Below are 12490 nucleotides of genomic sequence, written 5' to 3'. Positions count from 1 at the left end.
AAGTTTAAAAATTGAAGTCAGGATACCAAGTACAATAACACATCCCAGGGTGGAATAAATCAATATCCTGCAAAGTCAAAAAAAAGCTAAAGTGAAATTCCCTACCTTCCCCTATCAGGATTGCCCCCAGACCTCCTGTGGCTCACCCAGTCCCTCAGGCTCACTATCTACTCACCAGGACCTTCATAATGGCCCTTGCACCTGTGCCTTCCCTGTTACTGCTATCACTACCTTGACCTAGCTTTTTATCACATCATCCCTTGATTATTTCATTAGCTTCCTAACTGGTCAGCTAGTATCACGTTTACCTCCTGCCCTCCCCCCACCCTCAATCCATCCTGCCTATCTTTCCAGACCAAGTTTACTAAAAATTTTCATCATGCCACTTCCTGCTCAAAAACATCAGTAAATTCCTTATATCTATAGAAAAATAAATTCAAAATACTTAACTCTCTGATCCCTACCTGACCTTCTTTCCAAGTACCCACTTCCACCCTATCCCTACATGGTACATTTCTGTTTTAACTAGATAATTCTGTGTTCAGTAAATATATCACGGAAACTCTGAGTCAGGGCCATGAAGGGAAAGTAGTGAATATAGAGAGATCACAAAAAAACCCAGCAGCCTACTGTGCTGTATTTAACTCATCTGTAAACCAGGAATCATAATAGAACCTACTTCACGGGATTGCTGTGAGGTTTAAATTAGCTAATACACATGAAATGCTTAGAAAATGTGCCTGGCATGTAATTAACACTCAAAAAACATGATCTGTAATCAGGTCCTCCATATAATCCTTGAACTAGAGATCAAAGGAGCCTGGGCATGTTCATTTTCAATGGCTAAAGAGGTTTGGAAAGATGGTCACCTTGGACTGCTCTCATATGCCCTCAAGAGATGGCTGGCTTTGGCTGTCCCTTTCAATTGCCATTGGGCCTTTGTCTCAGACTCTGCAGCACTCTTCCCTGGAATTTTCCTACACTTTCTCCTCCCCTGTGCTCATGCCATTCTTCCACTTACAATTCTTATCCCCCACCTTCATCTACCTTTCCTGCATATTTAAATTCTATCTACTCTTCAAGGCTTAGTTTTAAAACCTCCAGTGTTACCATCCCTGACCAATTCAGCAGGCATATTTGCCTTTAAGTTCAAGACTGAGATAAATACAGAACTATTGACTGACTTATACACTTTTCTACAACAATAAAAACACAAACAAAAATCTATGCTAAAAAACCACTAAGCATAAGTATTCAATTAAGGCACTTTTAAAAAACATACAGAGATAAAATTTAGGTCCCTAACCAATCATTTTTTTTATCATCAGTCACTGCTTATATTAGCGGTCCTTAATTCTGGATACATTTTAGAGTCATCTGTAGAGAGATTTTAAAAAATACTGATGCCACACTATACCCCTTCCCACAGAGACGCTAGTTTAATCGTACTAGGGTAGGAAGTTTTAAGAGCTTCCAGGTGACTCCATTATGCATCCAGAGTTGCAAATCACTGGGCTAAACAATCCTAGCTATGAAACTTAACTAGTACCTGCCTTTCTAGCTTACCCTGAACGCTTTTTAGTTTGTTAGGTTAGGCTGAAAGCCAAGACCATAAATCTTTGCAGGTACATTCAACTCCCCTTTCTGAAACTTCAGAGTTTCCCCAGTAGTCATCCGCAAAGGGCTTATGGACTGCTGAGATCCTGATCTCCTTAGATCTCACCCATGACCAAGTCGAGCCTGGGGCAGAAAGAACCCCTAGACCACTGGTCTTCAGTAGCAAGCATCCTCATCCGTTTACCCCAGGATGCTGAAAACAATTTCATTTTCTACACATGCAGTGAGTGAAAATGGCTGGAAAGTGGTGAGAAGAACTGGTTTCTCCATTTCCCTGGTAACTCTGCTCTCACTTATTTGCTTTGGTATTGAACTTAATTAGTAATTGATACCTTATCTTGGTTCTGAACTGAATCTTATTTTTAATGTTTTTCAGGCTCCTTTACATATCTAATTAAACTTATTCCTTGAAATTTTCAATTCCTTCTACCCCTTCTCCCTTCTGTTTAACTTAACAAAGGCAGAACGAAATTAAAAATTAAGGTTATAGCATGCAACTGAAAAGTCAGCATTTCGAATGCCCATCATTGTAGTAGTATTACAAAAAGCAATTATAATTCAAAGTTAATTACTGATTGTAAATTCAATGTACTCAACCAGAGAAGTTTTCATTACTCATTAGAATGAGTTCATGAGTGCTTAGCAGAATACCCAAATGTTGATCATAAAAAGATAAGAGGCCTACTGAGGTGGGTTCACTCAATCATTTACTTATTCATTCACTCATTTATTTCTTCATTTAATAAAATTTTATTGAGTTTAAATACTAGGAATACAAATATAAAGACACAGAATCTTCTCTCAAGAAATTCAAAATCTAACAGGGAGACAGAACTAAACATTTTAATACAGTGTGGTAAGTTCATTTACAGAAGATAGGCAAGATACAGTGAGAACATAAAGAAGGGAAGACCTCAAGAGGAAAGATACTTGCACTGGATTCTGAAGAGGAAATAGGAGTTTGCCAAATGGATGAAGAGTGGTGGTGGTGTAAGGATGGGAAGCTCATTCCAGGAAAATGTCACAGGATATGAAAAAAACGTACACATGAATAAATCAGTCTGGCTCACTGAGAAACCCAAAGTATTTGGGGATATCTTGATTATTGGATGGGAGCAAAGGAATAGAAGAAAAACACAGCCAACAGGAATCAGAGAATAACTATATTAGCATGTGTAAAGTCATAGCCCAAGTATTCAAATTACACTCAGTGTAAAGAAACCATTTTCCTTAATAGAAGACCAATGATCTCCCTAGAATTCAGAAGTGTTTCTTACTCAGGAACACAAATGTTCTCATCTATGCAAAGATGTATACATCAATTTTCCATAATTAATGGATATTGGCTATGAACATGATCTTATTCATTCTCCTCTGATTCTCACAAAGCAACCTTCTGATTATTACTTGGCTTCCCAAGCAGATTTATCTGAGAGTGAGAAGAAACACTTCTTGACGACCTGGGGAGCTCACTTCCTCCTTTCAGAATTGGTCAAGGAGAAGGTTCAGTAGATTTGAGTTAGATCCAGGAAAGAACAGACTGATACCGAGTTGAGTGCCAAAGACTTCATCCTTTTCAGGATAAACTTTATCTGATTTCCTTCTATTCCTATTTATTAAGAGACATTTTTAATAATGAATGAATGCTAAATTTTATTATACAATTTTTATGCAAAATTGACCATATTCTTTATTCTGTTAATGTGGTGAATTACGATTGATTTCCAGATGTCAAACCAACCCTGAACTCCTGAAATGACTTCAACATGGTTGTGAGGTATTATATTTTTTATATTAAAAAGCTGGATTTTGTTTAGGAATTTTGCTCCTGTGTTCATGAATAATTGGCCTATAATATCCTTTCTTACAACGTGCTTGTCAGGTTTTTGTATCAAGATTGTGCTGCCTCTTGTAATAATCAGGGCAGGGTAAACATTTGCTATATTAAGACCATGCATGTGTCCCCAGACCTAGTTCTTTCCCAAGGTCTGGTTTTGTAAATGCTGAGGATAAACCAAAAAAGAAAAACAAAACATTGTGCTGCCTCAAAGAACAAATTGGGAAGTGTTCTCTCCTTCACTATTCTCTGGAAGAGTTTGTAGAAGATTGTATTATTTCTCTCTTGAGTGCTTGGTAGACTTTACTGGTGAAGTCATCTGCACCTGTAGTCTTCTCTATGGTAAGGTTTTAATTAGCAGTTTAATTTATTTAATAGTTATGTGACTACCTGAAATTTCTTTTTGTGTCACTTTGGATATGTTGTATTTTTCTAAGAATTGACATATTTAACCTAAATTTTAAAAAATCATTGGATTAAATTTGTTCATAGTATTCTTTCAGGATCTTTTAAGTTTCTGTAAGATCTAAAATTGTATCCATTTTTTCAATTCTGATATTGGTCATTTGTGTCTCCTTTTTATGTTCTTCATCTTTATAAAAATTGACAGACATTATAATTTGGTAATCTTTTCAATAAAGTTTGGCTTTATTGATGTTTCCTTTTTCATAAATGTCTGCTTTCTATTATTTGCTTTTTCAACTTTGAATTTAGTTAGCAAGTATTTTTCTACCTTCTTGAGATAGATTCTTATATCATTAATTTCTATCTTTCTCCCTTTCTAATGTTTCTAATATTTCTCCTTTACTATAACTTAAGACTAGGCATTTCTCTTTAACCAAAGATTTTGATGCATCACATAAAAGTTGGTATATAGTATTTTCATCATTATTATTATTAATCTCAAAATATTTTTGAATTTCCATTGTGATATCTTATCTGACCCAGAAATTATTTACTTCTTTTTATTCCAAGTTTACTCAGATATAATTGACATAGAACACTGTATAAGTTTAAGGTGTACAGCTTAACAATTTGACTTATATACATCATGAAATGATTACAATAAATTTAATTAACATCCATCATTTCATATAGATATGAAATAAAAGGAAAAGAAAACATTTTTCCTTGTGATGAGAATGCTTAGGATTTACTCACCTAAGAACTTTCATAAAGCTAATTATATTTATCATGTTGTACATTACATCCCTAGTACTTGTTTATTTTATAACTGGGAGTTTGTACCTTTTGACCACCTCCATCCAATTCCCTCGCTCCTTGCCTCTGGTAACAACAAAGCTGATCTCTTTCTCTAAAAGTCTGTTTGTTTGTTTGTTTTTTAAGTATAACTGACCTATAACACTATGTTAGTTCCTGGTACATAACGTGGTGATTCAATATTTCTATACATTTCAAAATGATCACTATAGTAACTGGTTACCATCTGTCACCATACAAAGATATTATATCATCACTGACTATATTCTCCACACTGAACATTTCATACCTCTGACTCATTTATTATGCAACTAGAAGCTTGTGCCTCTTAATCTCCCTCACTTATTTCTCTCCTCTCTCCATTCCCCTCTCTTCTGGCAATGACCTCTTTGTTCTCTGTGTCTATAACTCTGTTTTTATCTTGTTTGTTCATGTGTTTTGTTTTTTAGATTCCACATATAAGTGAAATTATACAGTAGTTTTCTTTCTCTGACTTATTTCACTTTAGCATAATAACCTCTAGGTCTACGCATGTTGTCACAAATGGCAAGATTTCATTCTTTTTTATGGCTGAGTAAAATTCCATTGTGCATATGTGTGTGTGTGTAGGTTGATTCCATATCTTGGCTATTGTAAATAATGCTGTAATGAACATAGGGGTGCAGATATCTTTTTGTATTCGTGTTTCATTTTCTTCAGATAAATATTGCTGGATTTATGGAGTGGAATTGCTGGATCATATGATAATTCTATTTTTAATTTTTTGAGGAACCTCCATAATGTTTTCCATAGTGGTGGCACCAATTTACATTCCCACCAACAGTACATAAGCGTTCCCTTTCCTCCACATCCTCACCAACACTTATGATTGTTGTCTTTTTGATACTAGCCATTCTGACAGGTGTGAGGTGATACCTCATTGTGGTTTTGATTTGCATTTTCCTGATGATGAGTGATGTTGAGCATTTTTCATGAGCCCGTTGGCTATTTGAATGTCTTCTTTGGAAAAAGTGCCTATTCAGATCCTCTGCCCATTTTTTAAGTAAGTTGTATGGTTTTTTGTTGTTGTTGTTTTTGATGTTCAGTTGTGTGATTTCTTTATATATTTTGGATATTAACCTCTTATCAGGTATTTCATTAGCAAATATCTTGTCCCATTCAGTAGGCAGTCTTTTCATTTTGTTGATAGTTCTCTTGCTGTGCTTTTTAGTTTGATGTAGTCCCATTTGTTTATTTTTGCTTTTGCTTCCTCTGCCTGAGGAAACATATCAAAAAATATTGCTAAGATCAATGTCAAAGAGCATACTGCCTATGTTTTCTTTTAGAAGATTTATGGTTTCAGGTCTTATATCTAATCCTTTAATCCATTTTGAGTTTATTTTTGTATATGGTATAAGAAAGTAGTCCAATAAGATTTTTTTCCATGTAGCTGTCATTTTCCCAACACCATTTATTGAAGAGGCTGTCTTTTCCTCACTGTATATTCTTGTCTCCTGCATCATAGATTAATTGACCATATAAGTGTGGGTTTATTTCTGGGCTCTCTGTTTTGTTTCATTGATCTGTGTGTCTGTTTTTGTGCCAGTACCATGCTGTTTTGATTACTGTAGCTTTGTCATATAGTTTGAAATCAGGGCACGTGATACCTCCAGGTTTGTTCTTCTTTCTCAAGATTGCTTTGGCTATTCAGGGTCTTTCATGGTTCCCACAAATTTTAGAAATATTTTTTCTAGTTCTGTGAAATATGCCATTGGTATTTTGATAGGGATTACATTGAATCTGTAGGTTGCCTTGAGTAGTATGGTCATTTTAACAACATTAATTCTTCCAATTCATAGGCACCGTGTGTCTTTCCATCTGTTTATGTTGTCCTCAATTTCTTTCATCAGCATATTATAGGTTTCTGAGTACAGGTCTTTCATTTCCTTAGTTAGATTTATTCCTGGGTATTTTATTCTTTTTGATGCAATTGTAAATGGGATTGTTTTCTCAATTTCTCTTTCTGATAGTTCATTGTTCATGTATAGAAAAGCAATAGATTTCTGTATATTAATTTTGTGTCCTGCACTTTTACTGTATTCACTGATGAGTTCTACTAGTTTTTGGTGGCATCTTGAGGATATTCTGTGTATAATATCACACCATCTGCAAACAGTGACAGTTTTACTTCTTTCTTTCCAGTTTGAATTCCTTTTATTTCTTTTTCTAATCTGATTGCTGTGGTTAGGGCTTCCAATACTATGTTGAATAAAAGTGGTGAGAGTGGGCATCCTTGTCTTCTTCCTGATCTTAGAGGAAATGCTTTCAGCTTTTCACTATTGAGTATGATGTTAGCTGAGGGCTTGTCATATGTAGCCTTTATTATGTTGAGATATGTTCTTTCTATACCCACTTTACTGGGAGTTTTTTTTTTAATCATAAATATATGCTGAATTTTGTAAAAAGCTGTTTTTGCATCTATTGATATGATCATGTGATTTTTATTCTTCAGTTTGTTAATGTGGTGTATCATACTGATTGATTTGTGAATATTGAACCATCCTTGCACCCCTGGGATAAATCCCACTTGATCATGGTGTATGATCCTTTTAAAGTATGGTTGAATTTGTTTGCTAGTATTTTGTTGAGGATATATGATTATTTTAAGATGCTGATCTCTTAAGGTCAATCACATTTTAACAATCTTGCATTTTTACTCCCCTCCCCCATACACACATTTAATGCTTTTTACATCATATTTTATATCTTTTTTTGCATCTTTTGTATCCCTTAACTACATATTGTGAATATTGATGATTTTACTACTTTTGTCTTATAACCTTCCTACTAGGTTTATAAGTGGTTGATCTACTACCTTTCCTGTATATATGCCTTTACCAATGAAATTTTTCCTTTTGTAATTTTCACATTTCTACTTATAGCCTGTTTTGTACACTCAGAAAATTCACTTTAATGTTTCTTGCAAAGCTGGGTTTTTTGTTGCTAAACTCTTTTAGCTTTTGCTAGACTGTAAATCTCTTGATCTCTTCTTAAAATCTGAATGATAGTTTGCCAGGTGGAGTATTCTTAGTTGTACATCTTTTCCTTTTATCACTTTAAACATATCATGCTACTCCTTCTGGCCTGAAGAGTTTCTGCTGAAAAGTCATCTGATAGCTTTATGAAAGTTCTCTTGTACATAACATGTTCATTTTCCCTTGCTGCTTTTAGTATTCTCTCTTTTTCTTTAATTTTTGCCATTTTAATTGTAACATGTCTTGGTGTGGTCCTCTTTAGGTTGATTTTGTTTGGCACTCCCTGCTTCTTGGACCTTTTTGCTTCTGTTTCCCTTCCTTGGTTAGGGAAGCTTTCAGCTATTATGTTTTCTGCTCCTTTCTCTCTCTCTCTCCTCTCCTTCTGGGGCCCCTAAAATATGAATGTTAGTATGTTTGGTATTGCTCTAGAAGTCTCTTAAACTGTCCACATTTTTAAAAATTCTTTTCTCCTGTTTAGCTTGACTGATTTCCACTACTCTGTCTTCCAGTTTGCTGATCTGCCTCTCTGTATCATCTAAGCTATTGTTGATTCCTTCTAGTGTAATTTTTATTTCAATTATTATTATTATATTCTTCAGCTGTGTTTGGTTTTCCTTTACATTTTCTAACTCTTTGTTAGAAACTACTGACTGCTCACTGTATTCATACATTCTTATCCCAAGTTCTTTCAACATCATTATGATCATTACCTTGAACTCTTTGTCAGATAGACTGCTTATCTCCACTTCACTTAGTTCTTCTTCTGGGGTTTTATCTTGTTCCTTCATTCAGAACATATTCCCTGTCACTTCATTTTGCCTAACTCTCTGTTTTTATTTCTATGTATATGGCATGTTGATTTCATTTTCCAATCTTAGAGAACTAGCCTTAAGTAGGAAACATACTATACACCCCAGCAGCACACTCCCCTTTGGTCACCAGAGCTATATGCTGCAGGGGTGCCCTCTATATGGGCTGAATTGGTCTTTCTGCTGTGGCAGGCTGACTACTGTGGGTGCACTGCTAGGTAGATGTGGCTGGCCCTCAGCTCAATTGGTTGCCAAGCCCTGCCTAGTCAGAGATTATCTTAAAACATATTCCTTAATTTCAAAATACATGGGGATTTCCTAGTTATTTTTTTTTGTTAATGCTTTCTAGTTTAACTGCATTGTCACCAAAGAATTTATTTTATAGAAGTTATACTTTGAAATTTATTGAGATTTGCTTTATGGCTATATGGCCAAATTTTGGTTGTTTGTTTGTTTAAATATTTATGTGTTCTGGAAAAGAATATGTGTCTTGTGGTTTTTCAGTATTGTTCTATGTACATCAGGTAGGTCAGACTTATTAGTTGTGTTATTCAAATATTTTTATTATTTTTTTTAATATTATTATCTGCTTTACTATGTGTTGTATAATTCTCATACAACAATTCCATAAGTAGATATATTAATTTACCAGATGAGGAAACAGGCCTGGGGGATTAAGTATTTTTTGCAAATCAAGTCTTTTTACCTTTAATGATATTATGGGATCTTAGTTCCCTTGGTCCAGAGCAGTGAAAGTACTGAGACCTAACCACTGGACCCCCAGGGAACTCCCACAAAGATTTTCTAATACTCTGCCAATTTAAATGGAGCACTTAGTCCATTTAAGCTTAATATAATTACCAATACAATTACCATATATTTGGGGTTAAATCTTCCATCTTATTATGTGCTTTCTATTTGTACTACCTAGTCTATGTTCCTTTTTCTCTCCTTTCTTGCCTTGTTTTAAATTGAACATTTATTATTATTCTATTTACCCACTTTATTAGCTTGGCAGTTATATTTTACTATTCTTTTAGTGATTATCCTAGACATTTCAACATCCTTGAATCATTAATGTCTAACATAAATTGGTATTTTTATCTCTTCCAAGACAACACAAGGACAATAAATTATAATTTCAACTTACATGCTGTTATAATTGTACATTTTAATTCTGTAAATATTTTAAAATCTCATAGCCATAATTTTATTATTGTTTTAAACAGCCAATATTCATTTAGATTTCTCTATATACTGAATTTTCAAAAATTGTGTTCTATTCCTTCCTCCACCTCCAATATTCCATCTGGAATCATTTTCCTCCTCCCTAAAAAATTCGCTTTAGTACTTCATTTACTGTGAATTTTCTGGTGGTAAATTCACCCTACGTATTCCTTAAAAAGTGTTTCTACACATCCATTCTAAGAGTCTTTTTTCAGGGTATAAAATTCTATATTGGCAGGTATTTTTCTCTGAAGACTTGATTCCACCATGTTTAACCAGTATTTTCTCTCAATACTTTATTTTTTAAATTTTTATTCAAGTAGAGTTGCTTTACAATACTGTGTTAGTTGCTACTGTACAGCAAAGTGAATCAGCTGTATGTATACATATATCTCCTTTCTTTTGGATTTCCTTCCCATTTAGATAACCACAGAGCACTGAGTAGAATTCTCTGAGCTATACACTAGGTTCTCATTAGTTATTTATTTTATACATAGTATTAAGTGTCAATACTGTATATATGTCAATGCCAATCTCCCAATTCATCCCATCACCTCTTTCCCTCTAGATATCCATATGCTTCTTCTCTCTGTCTGTGTCTCTGTTTCTGCTTTGTAAATAAGATCGTCTATACAATTTTTTTCAAATTCCATATATATGCATTAATATACAATATTTGTTTTTCTCTTTATGAATTAATTCATTCTTTATGACAGTCTCTAGGTCCATCAACGACTCTACAAATGACCCAATTTCGTTCCTTTTTATGGCCGAGTAATGTTCCATTAAAAATGTCATTCCGGGCTTCCCTGGTGGCACAGTGGTTGAGAGTCCGCCTCCCGATGCAGGGGACACGGGTTTGTGCCCCGGTCCGGGAAGATCCCACATGCCGCAGAGCAGCTGGGCCCATGAGCCATGGCCGCTGAGCCTGCGCGTCCGGAGCCTGTGCTCCGCAATGGGAGAGGCCACAGCAGTGAGAGGCCCGCATACCACACACACACACAAAAAAATGTCATTCCAAGAGGGCAGACAGCAGAAGCAAGAAGAACTACAATCCTGCAGCCGTGGAACAAAAACCACATTCACAGAGAGAGACAGACAAGAAGAAAAGGCAGAGGGCTATGTACCAGATGAAAGAACAAGATAAAACCCCCAAAAAACAACTAAGTGAAGTGGAGATAGGCAACCTTCCAGAAAAAGAATTCAGAATAATGATAGTGAAGATGACCCAGAACCTCAGAAAAAGAATGGAAGCAAAGATCGAGAAGATGCAACAAATGTTTAACAAAGACCTACAAGAATTAAAGAACAAACAAAAAGAGATGAACAATACAATAACTGAAATGAAAAATACACTAGAAGGAATCAATAGCAGAAGAACTGATAAGTAACCTGGAAGACAGAATGGTGGAATTCACTGCTGCAGAACAGAATAAAGAAAAAAGAATGAAGACAGCCTAAGAGACCTCTGGGACAACATTAAACGCAACAACATTCGCATTATAGGGGTTGCAGAAGGAGAAGAGAGAGAAAAAGGACCAGAGAAAATATCTGAAGAGATTATAGTCAAACACTTCCCTAACATGGGAAAGGAAATAGCCACCCAAGTCCAGGAAGTGCAGCGAGTCCCGTACAGGATAAACCCAAGAAGAAACACGCCGAGACACATAGTAATTAAATCGGCAAAAATTAAAGACAAAGAAAAATTATTGAAAGCAGCAAGGGAAAAATGACAAATAACATACAAGGGAACTCCCATAAGGTTAACAGCTGATTTCTCAGCAGAAACTCTACAAGCCAGAAGGGAGTGGCATGATATACGTAAAGTGATGAAAGGGAAGAACCTACAATCAAGATTACTGTACCCGGCAAGGATCTCATTCAAATCCGATGGAGAAATGAAAATCTTCACAGACAAGTAAAAGCTAAGAGAATTCAGCACCACCAAACCAGCATCACAATGAATGCTAAAGAAACTTCTCTAAGTGGGAAACACAAGAGAAGAAAAGGACCTACAAAAACAAACCCAAAACAATTAAGAAAATGGTAATAGGAACATATAAATCAATAATTACCTTAAACATGAATGGATTAAATGCTCCAACCAAAAGACACAGGCTTGTTGAATGGATACAAAAAAAAAGACCCATCTATATTCTGTCTACAAGAGACCCACTTCAGACCTAGGGACACATGCAGACTGAAAGTGAGGGCATGGAAAAAGATATTTCATTCAAATGGAAATCAAAAGAAAGCTGGAGTAGCTATACTCATATCAGATAAAATAGACTTTAAAATAAAGAATGTTACAAGAGACAAGGACACTACATAATGATCAAGGGATCAATCCAAGAAAAAGATATAACAATTATAAATATATATGCATGCAACATTGGAGCACCTCAATACATAAGGCAGCTGCTAACAGCTATAAAAGCAGAAATCGACAGTAACACAATAATAGTGGGGAACTTTAACACCTCACTTACACCAATGGACTGATCATCCAAACAGAAAATTAATAAGGAAACAGAAGCTTCAAATGACACAATAGACCAGATTGAGTTAATTGATATTTATAGGACATTCCATCCAAAAACAGCAGATTACACTTTCTTCTCAAGTGCACATGGAACATTCTCCAGGATAGATCACATCCTGGGTCACAAATCAAGCCTCAGTAAAGTTAAGAAAATTGAAATCATATCAACCATCTTTACTGACAATAACGCTATGAGACTAGAAATGAATTACAAGGAAAAAAA

At 35.2% G+C, this 12490-nt stretch overlaps 1 protein-coding gene across 1 annotated transcript in view; it reads right to left on the bottom strand.

Annotated features, from left to right (window-relative positions):
- CMYA5 (cardiomyopathy associated 5) overlaps nucleotides 1-12490 on the bottom strand; it is a 107172-nt gene that overhangs the window by 62706 nt on the left and 31976 nt on the right. The gene's annotated exons all lie outside the window — the stretch shown is intronic.

This window comes from Grampus griseus, assembly GCF_964374135.1.
Source record: "Grampus griseus genome assembly, chromosome: 3".
In the NCBI taxonomy this organism is placed as follows: Eukaryota; Metazoa; Chordata; class Mammalia; order Artiodactyla; family Delphinidae; genus Grampus; species Grampus griseus.
Note: the sequence above shows the minus strand (reverse complement) of the source record. Positions and strands in the feature narration are given on the sequence as shown.